General features: G+C 36.0%; 1 pseudogene; it reads left to right on the plus strand.

Moving 5' to 3' along the window:
* The window catches only part of LOC134221037 (LIM/homeobox protein Lhx2-like), a 432488-nt pseudogene that overhangs the window by 371980 nt on the left and 46632 nt on the right, over positions 1-13876 (plus strand).

The raw sequence follows: 13876 nt of genomic DNA on the forward strand, positions 1-13876 counted from the left end.
TTCAGCAAAATTTTTGAAAAACTTTCAATTACCAGACTTGTAACTTTCATCGACCGACATAATGTATTGTATAACAAACAATATGGTTTTTGCAATGGATGCAGTACTACAGTAGCTATCACTGAGCTCGTCGACAATATATTAGAAGAAACTGATAACAAACGGTTAATTGGTGCCTTGTTGCCAGACCACAATATTTTGCTAAGAAAACTAGAAATGTATGGAGTCAGAGGAATAGCCAATGAAATATTGTGCAATTACCTAAGTAATAGGATGCAATTTGTGCCATTCGATGGTGCAACAAGTTCTCTTAGAGAAATCTGCACAGGAGTTCCCCAAGGTAGTAACATTGGACCGCTACTCTTTCTGATCTACATAAATGATATTTGTAGAAAAAATTTAAAAGGCACGCCAAGGTTATTTGCTGACGATACTGCACTATTCTAAGCGAATGTTAACTCGGAGCTCAATGTTCGAAATATAAATGAGGACTTGCAGTTACTTAAAGCGTATTTTTCATGCAATTTACTTTCGTTAAATTTGAATAGAACCAAATATATGATCTTTCGATCTCCCCGAAAAGTTAGGCCAATAACTTCACCTTTAATGATTGGTAATGATACTATTGAAAGTGTAGACGTTTTCAACTATTTGGGCATTAACCTTGACTGCACGTTATCATGAGATAATCATATCAAGAAAGTATCTGATAAAATTTCTAATATGTGTGGTATTTTGAAGCGACTTAGCAGTTTCCTTCCACGTAAAGCATTACTTTTGTTTTATTTTGCTCATATCCATTCACATTTAAGTTATTTAATAACTTTATGGGGTAGAGCATGTAAATCTAAGTTGAAGAAACTTCAAACGTAAAAGTCATTTATAATTTACCATACTTGTGTTCAATTGTCCATTTATATACAGAGTTTCCTAATAATGTGTTACCAATATTAGGGTTGTGTGAACAGCAACCCTTGCACATGGTTCACAATATCTTACACAATCCTACTGCACTACATAATAGCATTCTTAGTACAGAACCTAGGTCTTATATCACTAGACAGGCTTTTCATCTCACTCAACCTCGTGCGTATTCTAATTTTGGGCAAAAACGTTTTTCCTTCATCGTACCTGCCATATTTAATATTCTCCCTAGAAATCTTCAGCAAGTAACAAACTGTTCTTCTTTCAAAACTAAAGTAAAATCTTATTTAAAACACCAAATTTCAAATTTATTAATCTAATCTTCAGCATGTTTTTTGTCTTCCTTTTTCGTAAACCGTCATCAAACAATTAGATATTTTTGTTCCTAATTTAAATTTAATTTTATAGTCATATTTATTAATTATTAATAGTAGTAAAATAAATGCTTCTTTAAAAGGATATTCGATCCACTAGAAGCATTTCTAAGATATTTTTTTCTTGTTCGTATTTCTCCTTATTTGTTGTTTATTTAAAAAACATAAAAGCAAAGTACAGGAAATGGATAAGACAACCGTGAAAAAATTGTGAGAATCGCTTAGCAGACGCCCGAAAACCAGCTGTGTGACATAATGATTGTCATGATTTCTTGATCGCAGCACAAAAAAAAACTGCTGCAGTAAATTCTGAAGAAACTCCTAGAAGAACTCTTGAACGAAGCTTCTGGTGGAAGCTTCCTTTACAAACTTCCCGAAGAACTTCTGCAGCAACTTCCAGTGATATTTATGGAGGAATTTCCGGAGGAACTCCTGAAGGTATTGTCGAAAAAAATCTTGGAAGAACTTTTGGAGGTAGTCCTTGAGGAACTTCCAGAGAACCTTCTGAAGTATTTTACGGAGGATCTCTTGAACGAACTTCCAGTGGAACTCCTGGAACTATCAATTCTATCATGAAAATGTACGGCTAAGTTTAGCAGAAAATATTAACATTTCCATATAGTTGTAAAATGTATTAAACGTCACGCAGAAGTAACAAACTCATCTCATTAAAAACCAAAGGGCCCCTATATATGTTTACCACATAATTGGATATGCAATTGCACAAATAAAATATGAGATGATTCGAAGTATAGTTTTAGGAATATTATATGAATGAGTTGAAAACACTAAACTCAGTGGTATTGTGAATTGTGACCGCGTTTTAAATGCAGGAAAACGTAGTTTCTCTCTCAGACTCTCCTTTTTCCTACTTCGTATTCCATTCTTTGTTCCGTTTGTGCTTTCACGTTCTTCAATACGATGCCAACAATTTTAAATATTTCGTACTCCAAAACTTCCTGTGACACCAATGGTGGTCGTAGCATCTTTCATAGCTAACTTTCTGTATTCAAATTTTAAGCCATAAGTTAATGTTGTCCTTTTTTTTAATTTTGTGTTACATTATCCAATTTAAGCTAGAATTTGACGTTTTAAGTCCTGCCTTTACCAATCATATTCATATATTTTTCCCATTTTTTCCATTCCAGGTTCTGCGTGGGCGACCGTTTCTATTTATGTGATAATAAAATTTTATGTGAATACGACTACGAAGAGCGTTTAGTGTTCGCCAGCATGGCGTGCAATCCATCTAGTTTAGCGCATATACGGAGGCAAGTTAGTAATTTACAGGTAAAACCAGCTCCCTAGGAATTTCTCATTTCCAATTCACTCACCACAGTCCTATTTAACACCAAAAATTTCCTTCGCTTATTGGCAGCAGTAGATTAACTTTAACTAAATCTGTGAACGATAGATATAGATATATAAAAATATTGCATGCGGTGCGATATAAAATATCATCATTCGTATACTGCCCCGATTCGAATAAGAGTCGCCGCTGTGCGATAAACTCCAGTCGATTTACTTCTCAATATATCTAAATTTCAGAAAAATTCTAACTACTATTCTTTGAGTTACATATGCAATTGGGCAATGTTTGAGCGGCTGCATATCTAGTATATTCAGAGAATTAGCAGTGTTACTTCGTTCACCTGCTGTGACCCTTGGATCCTAGAAAGGCATTCACGATGGAGTCCACTAATGACAACCACAATGGACAGTTTACTCCCCACCTCGCGTTCTTGTATGCACAAATCTGAATAGATAATCAACATAACTAAAATGAGCTCTGGCTGAGTTAGACTGGGCCACGATGATCAGCCAAATTGAATATTTTCCTCAAAAGTTGGTAAAATATGACAAATGCATTTTTCAAAACCATTGAGGTTCTCGTTGTGAAAGTCCTTTAGTAAAACCACAGGTAAAACCGTAGAATATTCTTTCAGGATTTCATTCGGAAGTTTATTAAGGAATGAAATAGTTGCCGAAAAAAATCGAAAAACAACTTCCGAAAAAAATTGCTGAAAAAATCTTCGAAGGGGTTCAGAAAGGACTCTCCGAGGGAATAGCGAAAAGAGTTTATAAAAGAAATGGCAAAATTTTTGAAGGATTTTTCGAAAGAACTCAGTGTAAAATTCACTATTGATCCCGAGGCTCACTTCCCACAAATACCACCAAGAAAATACAAAACCTTGCTTAATGTAGACTCGTTTATTCGTCAAAAGAAACAAAGGTTTGGGCACGCAGGCCTTGCTTATTATATGTATAGGTATTTCATAATTTTTCCCGGAAGCACCGACTTCAATTAGGGGCATACCAAAGGTTCCCTACCAAAGGAATTCCCGCAGAAAAATCAGAAATAATCTTTTCAGTAAATTTCGAAAAAATGTTCTACACAGATAAAAATATGTTGTGATTTTAAATGTATTTTCATGCACATATTTGGAGCATGCAAATAAACGTAACATTCAATCGATCCCACTATTTTTTTTAAATCGAAATAAATGTAAACGGTGCTTGCTTGTAAAATTCAATCAAATTTAATTGAATATCGAATGTTAATTCGTTTGATGGGGTGATTGTTCCCAAAAGCAATTTCCGAAGAAATTTCTTCGAGTTAATTTCTGAAGAGGTTCCCGAAAAATCAAAAGTAATGGAGAATATTGTGACGGAATTATTGAGGGAAATGTCCGAGAACTTCTTCCTAAAGTTACCAAAGAATTTTCAAAGGATTACCCGTAGAATTGTTTAAGGTAGGAATTGTTTAAGGTAGTTCTGAAAGTATTCCTATGGGAATTTCAGGAAAAGTTGTTTAAGAACTTGCTAAGGAACCCCTAGAGGAATTTCTATAAAATTTCCAAAGTTTTTTTTTTCTAAAAAAATCCGAAGGGATTCCTAAAATAATCCTACGTATTAGTTTCCGCAGAAATTCCTATGCAAACTTTTAATGACTAAACATATTTCCGAAGGAATCTTTAAATGAATTTCTGAAGGAATTTTTGGAGGAAATCTAAAATATTTTTCGTCGATATTTCAAAAGGAATTTGCGAATGATTTTCTGAAGGTATATCCGAAAGAATTTCTAAGGGAATTATGAAAGAATTCCTAAAGGATTGTATGAAGCAATTCCTAAAGCAATTTCCTACGAAATTTTCAAAGGAATTTCCAAAAGTACGAACCTTAACGAATTTCCTAAGGTTTTCTTACACAAAGGAATACGTGGAGGAAATTCTGACGTAATCCCTGAGGTAAATTTTAAGAAATATCCGAAAGAATTTCCGAAGAACTTTCTGGAATTCGTTTACGGAGGAGTTTTTGTAGAACGTTTTGAGGCAATTTTCTAAGGAATTCCTGAACAAATCTTCAAACGAATCTCTGGAGGAAATTGCGAATAAATTACTCAGAAAAATTCCAAAGGAAATCTTGAAGAAACCTAGGAATTACATCACAAAAACCAGTAGGCATTTTCTCTGAAATTCTATTAGGATATTCTTCGTAATTTCCTTTGAAAATTCCTTCGGAAATTCCAGAAATCCTTTGAAATTTATTGAAAATGAAGATGTTTGCGATGTAATTACTTACTGAATTTTTGAAAAAAAAAATCCAAAAATAAACAACAAGCATGCAAAGACTTTAGGAAAGATGAAGACATTTTTGAAGAAGGGAGAATTCCCGAAGAATGTTTTAAAGAAGTTGCTGGAAGAAGTTCTGAAGAAATTCCTTAGGCAAAGTTTGTATTAATTCCTTATGGATATCTAAAAGAACTTTTTCCAGAAATTCATGAAATAAATGCCGAAACAATTTCAAAAGCAAACATTTCCGAAGAAATTCTCAACAAAATTCCGAAGAAATTTTCAAAAGAACAAATTGAATTTTTTAAGGAATTCCTTAAGGAATTTTCACAGGAAATGCTAAATAAACATCCACAGAAATTCCTCAAGGATTCTCCGAAGGAGATTGCGAGAATTCGTGGAACAAAATCCGAAAGCATTCCTTAAGCAATTTCCGTAAGAAATTCGTAAAGGATTTTCTAAAGAAATCCGTAATGAAAATTCTTAAGAAATTTTCGGAGAAATTTTGTAAGGAATCTCCAAAGGAATACCCAAAAAAATTTAGGAAGAATTCCTAAAATAATCTTCTAAAGTTTTTTAAAAGAAACTTTTCGGAGGAATATCTGGAGGAATTATCAAATAAATTTCTTGATTTATTTCCAAACTAATTTCTGGAGTATTTTTCAAAGGAATTCATAAATGAATGTTTGAACGATACTTCTTCGAATATTCTCAGAAATTCCAGGAAATTCACAATAAGGCTTTTACAATACAGTATTAAATAATTTCAATAAATAGACCATAAAATTAAATTACATTTTCATTATGTTTGAAAATTCCTGACGTTTAACTAAATAATTTGACTATATACAATTCAGCGAGGCGACAATAACCCAGTTCTGGCTTACAATAGCTGTGAATAAGAAAATAAGAAGTGTGTTCAACTGATGCTCGTAATATTTGCTCAGCAATATTTGCTTTTCTGATGCTCAGCAAGTGGTTTTGTCAGTTATATTTAGAAATTGATTTCAAAATATAAATTACTTACTCGGGAGTCGGAACAAAAACATCGGTAAAGCATTCACAGTTGGGATTTAATTATTTTTTCTAAATCAGTTTGCCTTATAAGCCAACTGTCCTAATAGCACAACTCCTAAAACAAAGGAAACTGATTAAATAAGTTGATTTAAATAATACAAAAAAATATTGTCAAAATAACTAATGTGCAACTTGACTTGAAATTTCTTGACTGCAATAATTTTCCTGCACCAATGTCAGATATTTTAAGAATGGGGACGCTTTGGGCATGTATCCAGGCCCCACAACAAACCCATTTTGCGAGTCACCTACAAGTTTAGGTGCCCGACTAAATGAGGCCTTGGCTCAACGCATTCCAAAGATCAGTTTAAGAACTCATGCATTATTATACTAGATAAATCCTCATTCAAACTCTCAAACTAATCAACCAACCTATTAATTAACCAAGACAATGTATGTCGCTACACCGACTTAGGGACACCATCGCTTGAAGTAGATTTGAAAATGAATTTTGGCGAGATTCACCTTAACAACATTTATGAACTTCCATAAGACTAGTTTAGTACTATTCCAATTAACTCTACCACGCTGTATTTCTTCACGGATACGTATTTCGACCTCAATTATTAGGCCGTTTTCAGTGTCTCGTGCTTGGCTCGACTCGACTTAAGTTAATTGATTTTTTTATTGCGATTAGTCACCGGCGTGGCAAAACTAAGATCGGCGGCGCGCCGACCCAAAATCGTCGGCGGCGGCGGCGCGAGTAAAACCATCGGCGGCGGCGGCGTGGCGTGGCGGCGCACAGACTCGCCGCATGTCGATTTTGATTTTTTCCAGATTTAAGCTTGCAATTGCCCTATGACCTTACAATTTAGGCAAACTTATAAAATAATAGGCTTCGTCAAGAAATTCGAAAATCAAAACCCACTTGTGTTGTCACAGCTTGATATTTATTTGCATTACAGCCACATTCCAGATTTTGATACCTTTTTACACAAAAATTGAACACAGCTGTAGCCTATTTAATACATAGTCCCATAGCAATGTAAGCAGATGAAGAATATTATGTAATTTTTTTCTAAGAGATTGAAGATTTCATCAAATTATTCGATTTGTTCTGCATTACTCCATGTAAAACGAGTTTGAAAAATTTAACCAAGTTGGAAAAGTTGTATCAAAAAAGGTACATTAGGGATGTCAAAACAGAGCTTTGGGAAGATAGCTCTCATTATTGCTTACATGCATTTATATGCATCATCGCTCTTTCAGATAAAAATCAAAATCTCCTCCTCGTATATGTTGAAGAATGTTTTGAAAATCTTCAGCATTATTAAGAAATTGTATTATTGCTTCCTCAAATTATATTTTTTTGGAAAAAAAATCCAAGTGGGTGACATAATTTCTTTTAAATATTAGCAATAAATCTCGATGATAAAGCGGTGTTTTTGCTTCTCTTGTTTGCCGTTGTTGTCGTCGCTATTGTTGTTATCCGCTGCTGGACTGAAATGCTTACATTCGATGTAGCAATTGTTGCTGGTTGGCGACTGTTCGGTAACCAATATATCGTTTCCAGTTTGACATCAAATGTCAACAAATTTTGTTGAGTACGGGTTTGAGCCGATTGAATTATTATTGAATACCAAAATCATAGAGATTTTTAATGATTGCAATCGACAGCACAGAGCACTACGTATAAGGAATTAATTTGGCGCCATGTCAAAACAAGCACATCGGTTGATAAGCAGTAAGCTTTCGGAGTGAAAAATAAACATCAATACTCTGTGCGCATTTTTCTTACTCGAGGAAGGATACCAACAAATAAATATCGAATCACGCATTAAGTGTCGTAAAATATATTGGTTATGCTGAATATTGATACGCCGCACATTTTATGCACGTATATTAACACTTTTTACAAAGCACGGAAATCCAATCAAGATCCTTTTATTGAAAAAAAAAAGTCGCACCTCTTGCTATATCCTGTTTGAGGACTACCACCGAGGCAGTTTGTTCGTTTGTGTCATCATTTTACGTCCCCTGCAGTATACAGAATGCAACAAAAAATATTGAAATTCATATATTTCGTTGCCAGTAAAAGTGGTAATTTACAGTTGTACCAATTAAAATCAGCTACTTTAAAAATACCGGCAGTTCGTGCGTTTAAATATGCAACAGATCTTTGCACTATTTTGAATTTCAAGTTTAGAACCGATTGAATTTACCGTTTAGAATGATTTAATAAATGTACATCTATCACTCCTACTGACAACGATTTTCGGTTTCTGTTGCATTTTATTCTCACTAATAGTGGTACACACCTATGTGCATTTTGTTCCAATCTTTAGACACATCATTCATAACATGTTGGCAGAATTGAGTTTTAAAAAAATGGATATTTGACATTATTATTCAATGTTTTTTGGGAAAATGCGTGTCCTGTAAAATTTACTCAATGTGAGATGTAACACTTACGCTGGCTCCGGTTCAAATAAAACTATTTCTAGGTGAATTATAAAGTGAAACCTGCATAAGGGGTGATTATGTTTATACACCTAGACACGCAGTAATTTCCCTGTCAATATTTTTGTTTGGAATAAATTTCCAAATAATTAGCTGAAATTTTAATGTTCAGATTTGTATATCCTAAAGTCACAATTTAAAAAAAAATCAGGTTAGATCAAATTGTTAAAAATAAAATCATTCATCTGATTTTTCAAACAAAACGGTTTCAAATGGATCAATTTGTCTCGATTCGAAGTAGAAGTATAGTCGATTCCCATGGTATTTTAATTTTTTGGCACATGCTGTATACGTGTGTGAGCTTCACCTCATTCCCAGCATCCGCACACTTGGACCAAGATTTAGCGGATCAGCAGCAAAAAGACTATTATTTTTTTTCTCAAGATCCCACGTGAAGAATCTGAACCAGCATTTGGGTATACTTCTTCCGGTTTGGCCAGATGGAAGCACCGAACGTTTTCCGCACATTCAATGCACCGTAAAAATCCCGTTAAACTCAATCTCACGCATGTGACATTAAATGATGCGTCTCGAATACAAATAGCGACCGTTCCGAACTTTGAAGGTGTATCTTCGGAAAATTATGCACACATGTGTTACAAGTTTGTTTATGAGGGTTTTTAAAACCTTATAAATTGATTCGCATAATCTCAAGTATGATGAAGATTTTTGCTGCAGTAAAATCGTACTGTAAGCACATACTGAGTCAAATCAATATAACGAATGGTAGCTGAGAAGTCTGATTTCATCGAAAAATAAATATAATAAAAAAAATCAATATCGCATCAAATCCTACATAAGTCAGTCAAGCAGTTTACTACCCACTGATGTCCAGATTCCGTAGCCCCGTTGCTAAAATGGCTTCGTATGAGCAGTGCGAAAAAAAACTATTTAAAATGTGTAACTGCAGCTTTATCTATGATTGAGATCGGTTCGCTTACGGTTGAAAGAGAAAAAAACAACATCGAAGCGAACTTAGAACCATACGTAACATACATATGTACCGCATGCAAAAAATAAGCCCTGGGTCTAAACTTTTCACCGCACACATAACGTGTATCTGGATCCCGTCATAATTTAATGGCTTCAATTTGAGCTCCCGCATCACATCGGTCCGTCTAACAATGTGTCGGGAGCTAGAGCCGGAGAAAAAAGAGAAGCGAGATTTCTATGCGGTGATAAGAAGGTTCAAAATTTAATTTAGTGGTTTGATGCTTCACTGGGGAAAAGAAGAATTCTTATCCGTTTATGTGGGAACTTCCAATATGCACACAACTCAACATATGTGACGTTTGATCAATATGTACAGTGTGAAGACTTAATTTTCGGTATTGAAAAACATGAATCTTTGATTGAAAGAGTTTTCCTGGGACGTTGTACTTTGGATTCTGTTTTTTCACAATTTACACTTTCTCAATTTTGCACCCATCCTAAATGTTGAACGCATATCAATTACCATGTGATTTTTCTTTGGACTATTTAGGATTTCTTGAACCAAGTTGCAAAGATTTTGGTGGCAAATTGAAGTCACACGATCAGAAATATGAACAAAAAAATTCGTGTAAAAACAGAATCATGTGTATTTTACACGCAAAAAAAAGCGTTCATGAATTCGTGAACTAACGAGTTCACGGTGTATTTTTTCGTGAACAACAATCACGGATTCGGGAATACAGTCACGTTTTCTGGAACGTTCTGGAAAACGTGACTGGTGTTCCCGAATCCGTGATTGTTGTTCACGAAAAAATACACCGTGAACTCGTTAGTTCACGAATTCAAGAACGCTTTTTTTTGCGTGTACAATCTTCCAATTTTTACAATGAGGATTCTCGCTAAGACCAGGCCACTATTTGCACGAGGTTCTCAAAAATATCCAAATTTATGTTTATTTGAAAGCTTTCGGGAGTATATAAAGGGCTAGATAAAGGGTCTGAATTAAATTCCCCAGAAAGATGGACCCCTCGTTAATTATACACGAAATCATTTTTATCGATTTTTGTCAATTTTTGACTCACCAAAACAGTCAGAACTCCCACATTTCTCAACAGAACTCAGAGGTCGTCATATCGTTGTTTCAGATCCATTTTCCCGAAAAACCAATATGTTTGACGCCTCCATAGTTTAAAACTAAAATCAATAAAATGATTAAACCTGAAGCTTATTCTTCGTTTTTTGTTGTGATAGTAAAAAGAGAGCGTACAAATATATACAAATTGGGAAAGTTGACAGTAAAACGAGACAATTCTTGAAAGGAGGCTTCCGAGCCTCTTGAAAGGAGGCTTCCGAGCCTCTTGAAAGGAGGCTTCCGAGCCTCTTGAAAGGAGGCCTCCGAGCCTCTTGAAAGGAGGCCTCCGAGCCTCTTGAAAGGAGGCCTCTGAGCCTCTTGAAAGGAGGCTTCTGAGCCTCTTGAAAGGAGGCCACTGAGCCTCTTGAAAGGAGGCTTGAGCCTCTTGAAAGGAGGCTTGAGCCTCTTGAAAGGAGGCTGAGCCTCTTGAAAGGAGGCTTGAGCCTCTTGAAAGGAGGCTTCTGAGGCCTCTTGAAAGGAGGCTTCCGAGCTTCTTGAAAGGAGGCTTCCGAACTTCTTGAAAGGAGGCTTCTGAGCCTCTTGAAAGGAGGCTTCTGAGCCTCTTGAAAGGAGGCTTCTGAGCCTCTTGAAAGGAGGCTTCTGAGCCTCTTGAAAGGAGGCTTCTGAGCCTCTTGAAAGGAGGCTTCCGAGCCTCTTGAAAGGAGGCTTCCAAGCCTCTTGAAAGGAGGCTTCCAAGCCTCTTGAAAGAAATAATGATGCAAACACACTTCCCGTGTTCTATCATTAATTCACATGAAGACCAGAATGCATCTGATACGCAAACTAGTGTAAATGAAGCCAGGAGAGATATTCAACAAACGAATAAAGTCACTGGGATGAATTACACCAGGAGCAATACTAGCGCTCTGGCCAATGAAATATTTACTGAACAGAAAGTTGAATGGGCGATTGATTCTTTTGAACCCTTCAAAGCTCCAGGTAGGGATGGAATTTTTCCTGTACTACTGCAGAAGGGAAAAGTGATCTTAACACCCATATTAACCAAAATGTTTCGATTAAGCTTAATATTAGGCTATATACCGACTGCATGGAGAGAAGTGCGGGTTACATTTGTCCCAAAAGCCAATAAGAAGGATAAATCATGCCCAAAATCCTTCAGACCAGTCAGCTTATCGTCCATTATACTTAAAATAATGGAAAAACTGATAGATGAGTATATAAAATCATCTTATCTAACGAAAACTCCTCTAAGCAAAAATCAGTTTGCATATCAGGAGGGAAAATCTTCAGTAACAGCGCTTCACAAGCTAGTTACAAAGTTGGAAAGAACTTTTGAAGCAAAAGAAATTTCACTTGCAGCGTTCCTTGACATTGAAGGAGCATTCGATAACACATCTCACAGTTCAATGAAGAATGCTATGTTAAAACGAGGTTTTGATGTATGTATTGTTGATTGGATTGGCGAGATGTTATCAAAAGAGAAATATCAGCCAACCTTGGAAGCTCATCAATTAGTGTGAGAGCAGTAAAAGGGTGTCCTCAAGGAGGCGTACTATCACCTCTATTGTGGTCTTTAATCGTTGATGATCTTCTCAAACAACTGGAGGCTCGAGGCTTTGAAATAATTGGCTTCGCGGATGATATAGTCATATTAGTAAGAGGAAAATATGACTGTGTTATTTCGGACCGAATGCAAATCGCTCTAAATTTCATCACACTATGGTGTGAAAAGAAGGATTAAATATAAATCCTTCAAAGGCCACATTAGTGGCGTTTACAAGGAGAAGAAATAATTCTCTTCCTACTTTAAAGTTGAAAGGAGAAGATTTGAAACTTTCAAACTCAGTCAAGCATCTTGGAGTTAGACTTGACAGTAAGCTGAATTGGAACTTACATCTTGAGGAAGTATTAAGCAAAGCTACAAATGCTTTATGGATAAGTAAGGTGACGTTCGGTAAAAAGTGGGGACTAAAGCCAAAAATGATTCAATGGATTTATACGGCGATTGTGAAACCCAGAATGTCATATGCCGCATTACTATGGTGGCCAAAAACAAAAGAAAGGGTGGTTCAGAAGAAGATGGAAAAACTTCAAAGATTAGCTACTCTTTCAATAACTGGTGCAATGAGGAGCACGCCGAATAAAGCGCTAGACGCTTTGCTCCACATGCTACCATTGGATCAATTTATTCAATTAGAAGCAGAGAAGAGTGCTTTGAAGGTCAAGAGAGATTCAAACCTCTTCGAAGGTGACCTAAAAGGACATCTTAGTATTCTAAACAAAATAAGTATCAACTCACTTATCACAAGCAATGATGATTGGATGAGGAGAAAATACAATTTTTATCGATGCTTTGATGTAATTAATCTTGAGCGAAATATATGGGCGAACGGTGGACCAAGTCTTCGCTCAGGATCAATTGTATTTTACACCGATGGTTCAAAGCTGAACGATCAAGTTGGAGCAGGCGTAACTGGCCCAGGGATAAATATCTCGATTTCCATGGGCAAGTGGCCAACTGTTTTCCAAGCTGAAGTTCAGGCTATTCTTGAATGCTCTAATTTATGCTTACGCCGAAATTACAGGCATTCAAATATTTGCATAATGTGTGACAGTCAAGCAGCATTGAATGCTTTGAAATCAGCAACATGCACATCCAAACTCGTTTGGGAATGTGTTCAGTCACTCCAAACCTTGGGTAGTCGTAACAAAGTGAACCTGTATTGGGTTCCTGGTCATTTTGGCATTGAAGGCAATGAACAAGCTGATATGCTGGCCAGACTTGGTTCATCTCGACAATTCATAGGTCCCGAACCATTTTGTGGTGTATCTGCGTGTTCTCTTAGAATGGAACTCAAATCTTGGGAACATTCTAAAATAGAGGACATCTGGAAAAACACCTTGATTGCGAGGCAATCTAAACGTTTCATCGCACCAAACGCATTTATCACTCGCAAAATTTTAGATCTTTCAAAAAAAGATCTTAACATATATACAGGTCTTATAACAGGCCATTGCCCGAGCCGAAATCACTTGAATCTGTTAGGAAAACTTCAAGATGATGTATGTCGTTTCTGCGGCACACATGTAGAAGACTCGGAACATCTGTTATGCCATTGTCCGGCAATTTTTAGAAAGAGATTACAGTTCTTCAATAGGGGGCTTATAGAACCCTCAGAAGTTTGGAGAACAAGTCCCAATATGGTAGTACGATTCATCAGAACCATAATACCGCATTGGGATAACGCTGGTAGTCAAGGAAATGCAATTGCTCTAAATAGTAATGATGCGTCAACTTGACAAAGCTAGATCAAATGGGGCATACATATATCACAATAGATCTAACAAATGGTCGCAGTGATTAAGATACCCAACAGGGAAAAAAAAAAAAAAAGCCTCTTGAAAGGAGGCTTCCGAGCCTCTTGAAAGGAGGCTTCCAAGCC

This window comes from Armigeres subalbatus, chromosome 3, assembly GCF_024139115.2.
Source record: "Armigeres subalbatus isolate Guangzhou_Male chromosome 3, GZ_Asu_2, whole genome shotgun sequence".
NCBI lineage: Eukaryota > Metazoa > Arthropoda > Insecta > Diptera > Culicidae > Armigeres > Armigeres subalbatus.